We start from the raw sequence: 13115 nt of genomic DNA, 5'->3' as shown, positions 1-13115 counted from the left end.
CATAAGTATTAGAGGTACAAATACAATCAATATTTTAGTCTTATACTCTAGAGCACAGCAGTGATGGGATTCAATATCTGGGGGCATGGCTTGATGGGTGTGGCATGTCTTGGTGGTCATGACAGGGGAAGGATGCTGTAAAATCTCCAATCCCTCCACATTCCAGAGGAAGGTTACTGCAAAATCCCCATTTTGCCCCAATCAGCTGGGACTCGGGAGGCAGAGAATAGATGGGAGAGGGGCCAATCAGACTGGTATTTACCAGTTCTCCGAACTACTCAAAATTTCCACTACTGGTTTTCCAGAACTGGTCAGAACCTGCTGAATAGCACCTCTGAAGCACGGGTATCAAACTCGATCACATCATGTGATGTATCATGATGTATGTGGCATTTTTGCCTTTGTGGCGCTGGGGTGGGTATGGTCTGCGCATGACACATGTGGCCCATGGGTAGATTTAGTACATGAGCAATGCACGGGATGACAGCAAGGAACGATGCCTGAATTATTAATTCTGACAACTTTATGCATGAGTACAATCCAAGTTTTGCCAACAGGTTATTGTCTAAATGTGTTGGAACTATAGTTCCTAAAATTCTCAGTTAGTATTGCTTAAATGCAATTAATGGAAAAATCATATTATTCTAATAGATGCCAAAAGGAAGTTGAAAAACTATCAAAATGAAATAGACATGTATTTTAATTTTACAATGTTTATTCCCACATGTGTTCTATTGAACCTGTGATAGGTTTCAGCATTGAGAAAATTTAGTAATAGCTAATTGTTACTGAAAAATGTCAGCGGGATTACTTGTAAATAATTATGAACCAGATTACACTACTGAAACAACTCAGCCTAAAATTATCAATTGAAAATGAATCTAATTTTATTGATATAAATTTTAGCATATGCTTTGCTCTTCCTCTTAAAAAAAACCAGCCAATCAACCAACCAATAACTAACTAATCAACCAACCAACATGTTTTTGCTGGATTATATTCCTAGCTATCTTAAAAACAAGGGTATTAAATTATTAAATGTTACTCTGAAGCATGTCATTTTGGAAAGATCAATTGTTTAAAAACAAAATAATAATCACAATTATTAAGAGAACCATTTTGATAGCAATTGAATAATAGAATGGTAATAAATGGAATGTAAATGGAAATGTAAAGTGTCAAACTGTTCAACAACCTGGTGTCTTTGCCCTTGTTTAAAATAGTGAAACAAGGCAGCAGTCCACATGTCATTCCTCAAAATTCTTTCTCTGGCACAGTCCCAGTTTTTTCATTCCTGCTGATTTCTGGATCTGCTCTTTTCAGGATTAAGAAACTTTTCAAGAAGCCTGCAGAAAGTTGCTGACTGACACTTGATAGGATATATGAATTTCTGACTCAATTTTTTGCTCCAAGCTAGAGAAAATAATACTATTCATTAAAATGGATGTAGTGTACTATAATTCTAGGTGTGTGCAATACAGTCTTGTTTTAATTGCTCACTTTCTATTTTCAGGTACTTTTTTTTGTACAGTTATTTTTTTTTTAAGCCTTGGAATGTGTTTTCAAATTTCTCCTTTGAAGACATCTACTTTTTTTAAAACTGAGTTTTAAATCTTTCCCTTTGTAGTCAACCAGTTAGTCCTATTAGTAAGTTCAAAAAGGCTTTATACGAAAATTCTTTGAAAAAATTGACAAGGCTTTTGGATAATTTCTAATAACTTTATTTATTACTACTAAATATCTGGGCAAGGGGAATTTTCTACTGCTTTCAGGGCTAATAAAGACATGAAAGAGCTTCCTTGTTGATGGCTCCTTACCGCTATGGTAGGGAGTCAGCTCTGAGAAAGCAAATTAGCTTCTCTGGATGGACCAATATTATTTCTGAATTGCTGATCATAAAAAGTAAGTTTCCTACCTGTATTCAGAACTTTCAGGAATCCTCACTGCCTTTTGATTTATAGTTAAATCTTCTGTTACATGTAATAGAGCTTTTCAAAGATGAGTAGTGCAAGAGTTTTAAGAAAAATATTTACATATAAAAACTGGAGGAGATAATCACATGAAAAACATAATAAAAATAGATCCTTTTCATAGCTATCATAAGCACAATGTTATATTTAACATTAATAATCAGGCCTTATTTTCAGTATAATTTTATGCATTTTAACAAGACATTGAAGTGTAGAGGGAAGTAAAAATAAAATATGACTTGTCTAATAGTTAACAACCTTCATTCTTGTTGTACCAAGAACTAGATGATCTATATACCTTAATAAATTCTTAGTCTAATCATTTTCAATCACTTTCCAATAATAAGCACCTCCAAAGCAGGAGTTCTGTAAAATGATGTGATTGTTGTTTCTGATATTAATATTTTGAATATAAATGTGTTAGTTAACTCCTTTCTGGGTAACACAGTGTGAATTAATAATAATAGGCGTTCATCTATAGATCCAATTATAGATGTCAAGCTGGAGAATGGGTAGGAGGTAGAATAATTAAAGCACTGTGCAGAGCTTTGGAGAATATCTATTGACTCCTGATCTTGATAGGTCTTGTTTGACCTTCAGGAAACAAAGCAGCGCTCATCCTCTGTGCCAAGACCTCGTGCTGGTAATGTGATTGTATATGTGAGTCCTTTAAAAAGTTAAAAAGTGTATACATAATTCAGAAACAGATTGGATTGTGCCATTTTGTTCAATAACATACTTGCATATGAAATTAAACCATTATTGTTTCATTTGAGTGGTGGGTGAAACACACTGTATAGGCTGAATTCACTTGACTGTAATTAGCAAGACAATAAGGCCACACCTAGAATACTGCATCCAATTTTGGTCACCACACTATTAAAAAGATGCTGACACTTTAGAAAAAGTGCAGAGAAGAGCAACAGGATGATTAGGGGACTGGAGACTAAACTGTATGAAAAATGGTTACAGGAACTGGGCATGGTTAGTCTAGTGAAGAGAAGTACCAGGGAGACATGATAGCAGTGTTCCAATATTTGAGGTACTGTCACAGGGAGAAAGGGGTCAAGCACCTGAAGGCCAGACAAGGAATTATGGATGGGAATTGATCAAGGAGAGATTCAATCTAGAAATAAGAAGATTTTTTTTTCTGACAGTGAGAACAATCAACCAATGGAACAGTTTGCCTTTGGAAGTTGTAGGAGTTTCAGTACAGGAGGCTTTCAAGAAGAGATTGGAGTGCCATTTGTCAGAAATGGTGTAGGGTCACCGACTTGGGCTGGGGGTTGGATTAGATCCCTACAAAGTTCCTTCCAATTCTGTTAATCTGTTGCTTCTCAGTAATTCTTGGAAGAACTCAAGAACAGGAAGGTTAGATCTTTCTACTGGACAGTTAACCCCAAATTTTAAGGAAGTGCCTTTGGTGGTGCGGTGGTTAGAATGTTGTATTGCAGGCTAACTCTGCACTCAACCAGGACTTCAATCTTCATGAGGTTCAAGGGTGGCTCAGATTTTGATCCAGAAGTCCAAGTGCTATTGCCATTGCTATTGCTATTATCTTTACAGAAAAATCAACATAGTACTACACTTACAGATGCACCAAAGAATCCTTCATGTTAAATACTCACATATCTGACTATAAATTATTTCATATGAATTATCCTTGTTTCACTAATGTACTTTAGTGAATAGAATAACAGAACCATTGCATTCTCTATAATTCTTGTACTTAAGGAATATGGAAATATATGAGGATTGCATGCTAATTTGAAAACAGTGACCAACTGTTGTACAGTTGCATGAGGGCAGTTGATGCTGAGAATAAAGTCACTTGTCTAACTTTATTGAAATTAATTTGACATTAATTTGCTGCTTTCTTTCAACACTGCAGCTTGTCTGAACATGTAGTATGTAGTATTTGGAGGAACACCGCCCTCCCTATTTGTAGCAGCTCTGGCAGGCAGGGATTTTCAAGAGGAAAGATGCTATTCTTCCCAGGAACTCTTTGGTTTTCTTTAATATACAGCCCAGCAAATAAATATATCTTGGAAGTAAAGATATTGGATAAGGGGAAGACAGGTATAAGCAATTTATTTCATTTTCCTTTTGTGTGGAACCAGGGAGATGTTTTTTGCTTTTCTAGCCAGCTTTTTATTCTCATGTTGTGATATCAGAGGTAGTGAAGATAACTGTGCATCAGTGACGTGCGGTGAGGATTACGGTTGGTGAGGCAAGAGCGCGGCAGGGGTGAGAAGCAACGTCCCCGCCGCTGTGTCCGACAGGTGTCTTGCGTTTATGGTGGACATAAACATGAGACACCTGTCGGACACAGCGGCGGGGAGTTGCTTCTTGCCACTGCCGCACTCCGCTGCCTCGCCCCCCGCCTGCTCCGTCCCTGCTGCTGTGTCTGACAGGCATCTCATGTTTATAGTGGACATAAATGCGAGACGCCTGTCGGACACAGCAGCGGGGATGTTGCTTCTCGCCACTGCTGTGCTCTGCCGCCTCACCCCCCACCTCCTTCATCCCCGCCGCTGTGTCCGACAGGTGTCTCACGTTTATGGCAGACATAAATGTGAGACGCCTGTCAGACACAGTGGTGGGGACGTTGCTTCTCGCTGCTGCCACGCTCCACTGCCTCACCCCCCCACCTCCTCCATCCCCGCCGCTGTGTCCGACAGGCGTCAGACGAGAGAATCACGTGCCTCCTTTGCATAAGGAATTTTTCGCCTTTTAACCCTTGCTTAACTCTGCTCAAGTGATCATAAAGAGAGTTTAAAGGAGGCATGTGGTTCTCTTGCCTCCCCCTGCAGTTAAGCACTAAGCAGAGTCATCCACTGTGACTCTGGCAGCAACTACCTCTGCCTTTTTCCTTTTAATTTTTTTTCTTTTCATCATGACAGTGGTGAGGCCCTGCCTCTCCTGCCTCCCCTGACTGCACATCCCTGCTGCGCATCACCTTTAAACTGTTTTCAGTTACTGTCAGTGTAAACAAGTGCAGGTCACTTAATAATGGTAATTGGAACAGGAATTTGCATTGCTAGGTAACATAGTCATAAAGTGTAACACCAACCCCCCCTCTCTCCCCTCTCGCTCCTAATATGAAAATATAAAATTTGGGCAAAATTCAGAGTATAATTAATATACAAATAGTAATTGAATTTATGATTTTGCTTGTGAAAACAGAAACATTTTTTATTTTTTATCTTGCCTCTATTATTTTATAAATATATATTTTATAAATAATTTCTTTATAAATAATTCAAGGTGGAAAACATGCCTAATATTCCTTCCTCCTCCTATTTTTCTTCACAACAACAACCCTTTGAGGTGTGTTGGCTGAAAGACAATAACAAGCCCAAAGTCACTCAACCAGTTTTCATGTGAATATTAATATCCCAGAAAAATATTCTGAATAGGTTTTTCATTTTATTTTTTACTATACATAGGAGGTCAGAAACTTACAATATGTTAGTACTTCTTAATTTTTTTATACAGCAATCAATTACAATTCAGTAGAACTGATAAAAAAATTCACTTGGGGAATCTGGAACATTGCTCCAATGTTATTATGAACTTAACTTATAAAATAATTAAAACAAGATACTTGAATTTTATAAAACCCTCATGTGAACAAAATACACTGGGTTCAGCATGAAAATGCTGTTTTAAGTCACATCACTGAAACAGTTTTGATACTGAGTAACAATAAACACATGGTAAGCTGAAAACAAAGCAAGTGCTAACACAGAACAACTTCAGAATCATATAATTAAAACCATAAATTTTATCAAGATATTGTCAAGAGCTCATTGTTATCTTATATTGGGTTTCAGGTACACTTGCCCAGAAGTTGGCTATATTGTATATAATGCTTGAGTGCCCATTATGAAGGCAACGTAGTAATTGGCTATAGTTGATTATCCTGCATGTCTCATAAAATTCCTAATAAAATAAGATACATAAATCCGTTTTCCAATAGATAAATTTATTTCTCATAAGGAAATTTATTAAGTGGACCTCCAACAAGGCTAATCACAATATATTAAAAATAGGCTTGTGAGAAGAGCCTGTGATAAGTAGGCCTTTCCAAAATAGATACCATGTTTTCCCCAAAATACAACATGTCCTCATAATACAGCCATGGCACATTTTTCTGGTGGGCAAAAATATAAGCCCCCTCGCATATAAGCCCCCTGGACAACCCCCCACCTCCGGCCAGGCAGAGCGCTGCTCACCAACTTAGCAGTATCCTGAAGGTGCCAAGTCACAGGAACCTTGGGGGGAGGCAAAGGTGATCGTGTTGCTTGGCGCTTTCGGGATACTGCTAGGTTGGTGAGCAGTGCTGTGCCCAGCTGAAGAGGGGGGTTGCCGGGCAGCTGCTCTCTTGCGAGCAGGCTCCCAAAGAGCTGGGCACAGCCTCATGGGCAAATGGCTGTGTTGCGCTGTGACAGCAGTGCAACACAACAGCCATGAAGCGACCACGCTCACAAGCAGCCACCCTTTGCAGCAGGGCACAGCCCCTTTCACTGACCTAGGGATATTGCCAAGCCGCATGGGCGCCTGTTCGTCGCTACCTGGCTCCCGCAACTTGGCGTCTTCCAAATGCCAGTGAATGGCACTCTGCATGGCTGGAGGGGGGGGTTTTGCATGAGTGGCTATTCTGCTCTCGCTCACCCACCTACCAATGCATGGCCCAGCTCTCATTATGGAGCCAGGGCACCTCTGCCACCACCGCCATCCCAGCCTGGCTTTTTCCACGGCCTCCAATCTGAGTTTTTTGGCAATGGCTGTTCTGGGTGCACACGCTATGATTGTATGCTCTGCAGGCATCTGGCCCACAACCATAGACCATGTGCCCAGAGCGGCCACTGCTGAAAGACTCGGATTGGAAGCTGTGGAAAAAGCCAGGCTGGGATGGCGGCAGCGGCAGAGATGCCCTGGCTCCATAATGAGACCTGGGCCATGCATTGTGGGAGGCAGATGAGCGAGAGCAGAACAGCCACTTGCGCAACCCCTCTCTCCAGCAGTACCATTCACTGGCATTTGGAAGGCGCCAAGCCGCGGGAGCCAGGTGGTGGTAAACAGGCACTCACACGGCTTGGTGATTCCCCTAGGTCAGTGAATGGTGCTGTGCCTGGCTGCAAAGAGGTTTTGCTGGGTGGCCGCTCATGAGCATGGTCGCTTCATGGCTATTGTGTTGTGCTGCTGTGACAGCGCAACACAGCCATTTGCCTATGAGTCTATGCCCAGCTCTTTGGGAGCCTGCTCGCAAGAGAGCAGCTGCCCGGCAACCCAAAACAATAAACCTTTCCCCCATAATAAAGCTCAAGCCATATTTTGTAGGTAAAAATAAAATAAAACCCTGTCGTATTTTCGGGGAAACACGGTAGTTAGCCATTGTAATATATTTTGCATATAACCTCCTAATGCTGACCTGCCTTTCCATATGTGGTCTCTGAAATAGCAGGTGTGAAGACTTGTAACATAAGAAATCTAAATGTCATTTGAAATGTTAATATGGGAAAAACATCAGATAGAATTAAACAAGATGTTTCTATGACAAGACAAAGGATTTGTTGAAGTCCTGCTTGCGATATATCAATTAAAATAAACATGATTTTGAGTTTTAAAAATCCAATTATGTGCAAATGGCACAGCACGTGTGATAGTCTGACTTCCACTACATTTATCTGTTTGCTTGCTATTTTGCTTCAGAAAACTAATGCAGAAACCAAGGCAGATTTTTTTCAGGATGCTGAAGATAGTATAGAAAGTCAAAATTATACTGTGCAAATAAAAATCCGCTATAATATACTGAATAGACTTTTTTTTGGTAAGCTACAAGTCAGTGAAGTTCCATTTCAATGGGTTTATTCTAAATTTGACTAAATGATGGACCAACCAATTATTAGTTTTGTTGTGTCCAAGCTCTGAAGATGTGATGCTGCCAGCCATGGTGATTGGCTGGAGGCGTGTCAGCAGGAGTGGGAAAATAAAGACAGTTCATTGGCTGCCTGCTTGACAGCTGCAGTATAAAAGCACTGTCAAAAGGGGTGGCGCGTTGTTGGCGTTCAGATCTGCTGTTGCTGTTGTTACTTGTTACATTAATAAACCAAGTTGCATTAGATCCGTGTTGCCTCAGTCCTGTTCCCTCCATCACCCTTCAGAACTCTGGCAACGAGGATGGAATTTCAGGATTGAGCAATGGATTGGCTGAGTCGCTGAAACAGAAAGAACTGAGGCGTTCAAACAGAATGCCGTGAATATAGAATGGAAAGGGTTTTTTTTCTCTCCCGAGGTAACCTGAGCTGCATCCTTTTCAGGATGGCCACCTTAGCCTCATTCGCAGCTTTCTGTCTGGCAACAGAGTCCTGGGAACTTTTGTAGAGCGTTTTGAATGCTTCCTAGAAGCTCACGATCTCACCGGGTGGTCTGGCAGCTGAAAAAGATCATGTTTTTTAAGTGCCTGCAGACCAGAGGTGTTCAGAACAGCCAGGGCACTTTGTGTCCCTCAGCCTGTATATTCCGTTGCATGGGATGTCTTAACTGAGAAACTGAGGGCACGCTACACCTGCGCCTTCCAAAATCACCCAAAGATGCACTTTCAGACAAAGATTTCAGGTAGATGGAGAACCAATTAACCAGTCATAGCTGCTCTATGGTCAGTGGTCCTCTATTGTGACTTCACTGACCTAGAAGAAAACTTACTAGATCAATTGATCTGTGGGGTCAGTGATCTGAAATTACAGCTTTGCCTGATAGCGTGCACAGAGCTGACTCTCAAAACTGCACTGGATGAAGCAAGGATGCCTGAGATGGCCAAGAAATCCTCTGCAGAAATCCAAAGATATCAAAAGGCTCCTTCCTCCGCCTCACGAGCGGCTGTGTCCATCATGATGATGAGGAAGAGAGGGCTGATATCTCTGAGGAGGAACATAATGTCAGACGTCTGCAGACATCTCCTTTCAAGAGGCACACTGGGTGTAGGGATGCCCCCTCCACCTTATGTGCTGGCTGCAGAGGCAATCATGCCAGAAACACGAGCAGGTTTAAAGCGTTTGTGTGCCGTCATTGTGGGCCAAAACACCTAGCCAAAGTTTGTCGGGCTCCATCCCCTCCACCCAATTAAGCCAGCTACTGCAAAGCCACCCAGACGTCCCACCAGGATGAGGGAGGACTGTTATGCTATCTCTGAAGATAGTGAGTACTTAAGGCTGTCCATAAATCAAGCCAACGAAAAAAAACTGCAAAACTTTTTTCCTCAGTGTCCACCTTGAAGGAGCACCCTGTCAGATGGAGGTGGACACTGACTCTTCATGCTCCCTCATCTCTTGGAGCACTTTAAAACATTTAGTGCCCTCCATGGCGAAGAATCGTCTCTCTCCCTGTGCCATCCGTCTGCGCTACTATCAAGGACAGTCAATCCTTTTCTAGGCAGCAGCCTCTTTAAGGTAGCCACCAAGTGTTTTACTGGTTGCCTCCTGCTCATTGTGGTCCAAGACCCCCTCCCCACTTTGCTGGGTCTCGACTGGTTGCAGGCATTGGGGCTTGACACCATTGGCATCCATACCACGGCAGCCGAAGATTTCTAGTCCTTGACCAATGAGTTCGCAGATGTTTTCAAAGATGGGTTGGGTAAATATACTGGCACCCCATATCTTTTAATTTAGATCCCCAGGTAGCACCAATTCACCTTAAGCCTAGAAGGGTTCCTTTAGCACTCCACCCAAAGCTGGATGCTGAATTGGATAAATTGATCAGCCAGGGAGTGTTAGAATCTGTGGATCATGCACGTTGGGAAACACCAATTGCTATCCCATTGAAGCCAGATGGGTCTATAAAGGTGTGTGCAACGTTACCAGGTAATTTTGAACAGAGCATTGCAGGCTAACCCTTACCCCGTTTCAGTGGTACAACATCTGCTTCATTCCCTGGGACAGGGTGCCATATTTGCAAAGCTCGACCTAGCGCAGGTGTATCAGCAACTCCCTATGGACGATGTCACTGCTGATGCACAGACAATCATGACCCACAGGAGAGACTTTCGCTGTCGCTGGCTGCAGTTTGGGTTAGTACATCCCCAGGGATCTTTCAAAGTCTCATGGAGCGCCTGCTCCAAGGGATCCCTGGGGTTGTTCCCTATTTTGACGATGTGCTGGTCCGCACTAGTGACTAGCACACACTCATTGCCACCTTACCAGAGGTGGGTTCCTACCGGTTCGCACCAGTTCGGTAGAACCGGTTCATCAAATCTACCGAACCGGTTAGAAGAGGTTCCACCAGTGGACCCAGAAAGCAGGCCACACCTACAGAAGAGGTTTAAATTTTTTTGAAACCCACCACTGTACCTTATGCACCGTGCTCACCAGGTTCTGCAAAATTGGGTTGCAGTTAAAAAAATCCAAATGCAAAATAGTAGAACATGTACAAATTCTAGGGTACCTTGGAGACAAGTCTGGCATCCACCCCATCCCTTCCAAATTAAAAGCCATCCATCACGTTCTCACCCCTAACAACAAGTGGAGCTCCAATCTTTTTTAGGTCTTCTAAATTTCTATGCTGCTTTCTTGCCGCATAAAGCTTCGGTTGCTGAGCCTCTCCACCGACTCCTCGACAAGAAAGCAGCCTGGAAATGGGGCAAGATGGAAGCCTGAGCTTTCGCAGCTGTCAAGTCCTTGTTAACATCGGATTCTGTTTTAATTCAGTATAGCGAATCCCTGCCTCTTGTCCTTGTGTGCGATACTTCCCCATATGGCATTGGAGCTGTGCTTAGCCATAGGCTGCCAGTTTGTTCTGAACTTGCCAAATCACTCAGAGGTGGGTTGCTACCAGTTCAGCCTTGTTCAGCCAAACTGGTAGTGGTGGCGATGAGAAGCTCTGCCCACCCACCTGGACGCTTTTGTGCATGAACAGAAGTTTTGCACGCATGCAAGCAAACCAGTAGGAAACCAGTTAGGAACCCACCACTGAAATCACTGTTCTTGTTTCCATGCTATGCAGAAAAAAAATAAAGAGGAATTAAGAGCAAACTTCCAAACAGTTAGTCTCAAATTAAATCTAGTTAATTGTATTCCATTGATTCTAATAATTCAAAAGAAAGGGAATCAAAATGTTTCTAATCCTATCACATTAGGATAGCAGTAAAAATCAAATCACAAAATAAATAGAAAGATGAATAATTTAGTGGGAAATGGGAGGCTGAGCAAGTGACAGATGGGTGGAGTTAATGAGATCCTGAAAAAAGAAAAATGAGAAATTTAAAGGACAAAAGATAATATACAAGGGGTTATGTGGATTTGAGGAAAACAAGAATTGTTTGCAAGTACAGACAGGTATGAACAGGTATTCTGTAATGAAACTTGTGGCATAAACCAGATGTAACTATTTCCTTTTTGCACCCTTATGTCATTCATTTAATTGATTTGGTTTACTATTTTGAATTCTATTTTTGCGTTCTGCAGGACATTAGCCCAAAGCGATTGGCATGATGGCTTTGTACGTATGCCTGGCATTTTTAGATGACACTTGAATGAAATATCTCTTTCTGCAAGATCACTACATTTTATTTCAGTTGTTAAAAAGAAAAGATATTTTTCTCTTTAGTACAATAAACTGGTTGTCATATAATAGCTGTCAAAGTTGGCTCCTCTCTGCAAGAAGTATTCTCCTCTATATAAGAGTATGCAAAATTTTTAGGTCATTGAATGATATGCCTGGAGAATTTTCCAAGGTTTGTAGGCCAGAACCAAGAAATAGACATGGCCAGATTAAAAACCAAATTTGATTTGAAATAAGGTTTTCAATATTAAATTTAACCAATATTTCTACATTTAATAATTTTACAGCAGCTAGGTTTGGAGTCTGCATATTATTCAAGTACCTCAGTCTGGACCATATAATCATACATGTCCAGGAACATTATTTGCAGTTACAGACATAGATTTTGATGGCCATTTTCTTCCAGATATGTGGCCATATTCCTGATGATTCATCATAAAGACACATCATTTAAATTGATATGTTGGCTTGCTTTCCATTTAGTGCATTGGCTGGAGGAGCCAGGCTAAAACAAGGAGACCATGAATTCTACTGCTATCTTAGGCACATATGCCAATTAGATGAATCTAGACAGTCATTCTCAATTAGATCTAGAAAGAAGGCAATGGCAAACACTTCCAAAAAGTGTTGCCAAGACACTAAATCAATATGAGATACTTTTTTAAAAGGTTTTTTTTTAAAAAAAAACATGCATTATCATTAGAAACTACATTTTTTAATTTGGTGTTGAGCATTTCTAAATTTAACATACTATTCTGAAATGTAATTATAAAATACAGCTGCCAAGAAAGAGTTAATGATGTTATTTTTAAATGGAAGATGAAACTAGTGTGAATAAACAGACCTTTTCAAGAAAATTGTTATATTTTACTATTGTAATACACTTGAATTTGATAAAGAAACATTGATCTATTATGATAGACATTGAATACTTTTTAATTTCTTAATTCATTTTAAACATAAATGCTAGTTTACACATATACTAAAGAAAATTAAAATGTTCCTGGATATATTTGGAAATCTGACTTCCTTTCTTAATTATTTTTTGTTGTAAAGCAATACAATACCATTTTCACATACATTAATATATAATGACTTGAGGGACTCTATTTCTTAAAATAGTAAATAAATCCAATATCTATAGATAATATTTCATAGGATCATTGCAGGAGAAGACACAGATGCTTTAAAGTAGGGGTGTCAAACTCAAGGCCTGGGGGCCGAATTCAGCCTTAGATCTGACCTGCAGGGCCACCCTGGAAACAGCTGGCAGAGCTCTTGGGCCACCACAGGCACCCGACATGAGTGATGTATAGCTGGCCACTCCCACCCCACCTCCCGAGGTCAAAACAACACTGATGCGTCCCTCAATGAAATCAAGCTTGACATCCCTGCTTTAAAGTATACCCTCAGAGACAGTGTTTGTGCCATTGGGTGCTGAGAAATATTTTTTTTAATGGAATCCAAAGTGCTGTGTAGTTTTAATGTTTCATTTTTAGAAGAAGCTGAACATATAGGCAATCCTCGAATTAGAATCATAATTAAGCCCAAAAGACAATTGTTACTTGAGTTTATCCCATTTTA

General features: G+C 40.8%; 1 protein-coding gene across 1 annotated transcript in view; it reads right to left on the bottom strand.

The window, feature by feature from the left end:
- EPHA6 (EPH receptor A6) overlaps positions 1-13115 on the bottom strand; it is a 415820-nt gene that overhangs the window by 71327 nt on the left and 331378 nt on the right. The gene's annotated exons all lie outside the window — the stretch shown is intronic.

Source organism: Thamnophis sirtalis, unplaced genomic scaffold (assembly GCF_051295495.1).
Source record: "Thamnophis sirtalis isolate CommonGarterSnake01/CBP01778 unplaced genomic scaffold, rThaSir2_p1.2 scaffold_8, whole genome shotgun sequence".
Taxonomy (NCBI): Eukaryota; Metazoa; Chordata; class Lepidosauria; order Squamata; family Natricidae; genus Thamnophis; species Thamnophis sirtalis.
Note: the sequence above shows the minus strand (reverse complement) of the source record. Positions and strands in the feature narration are given on the sequence as shown.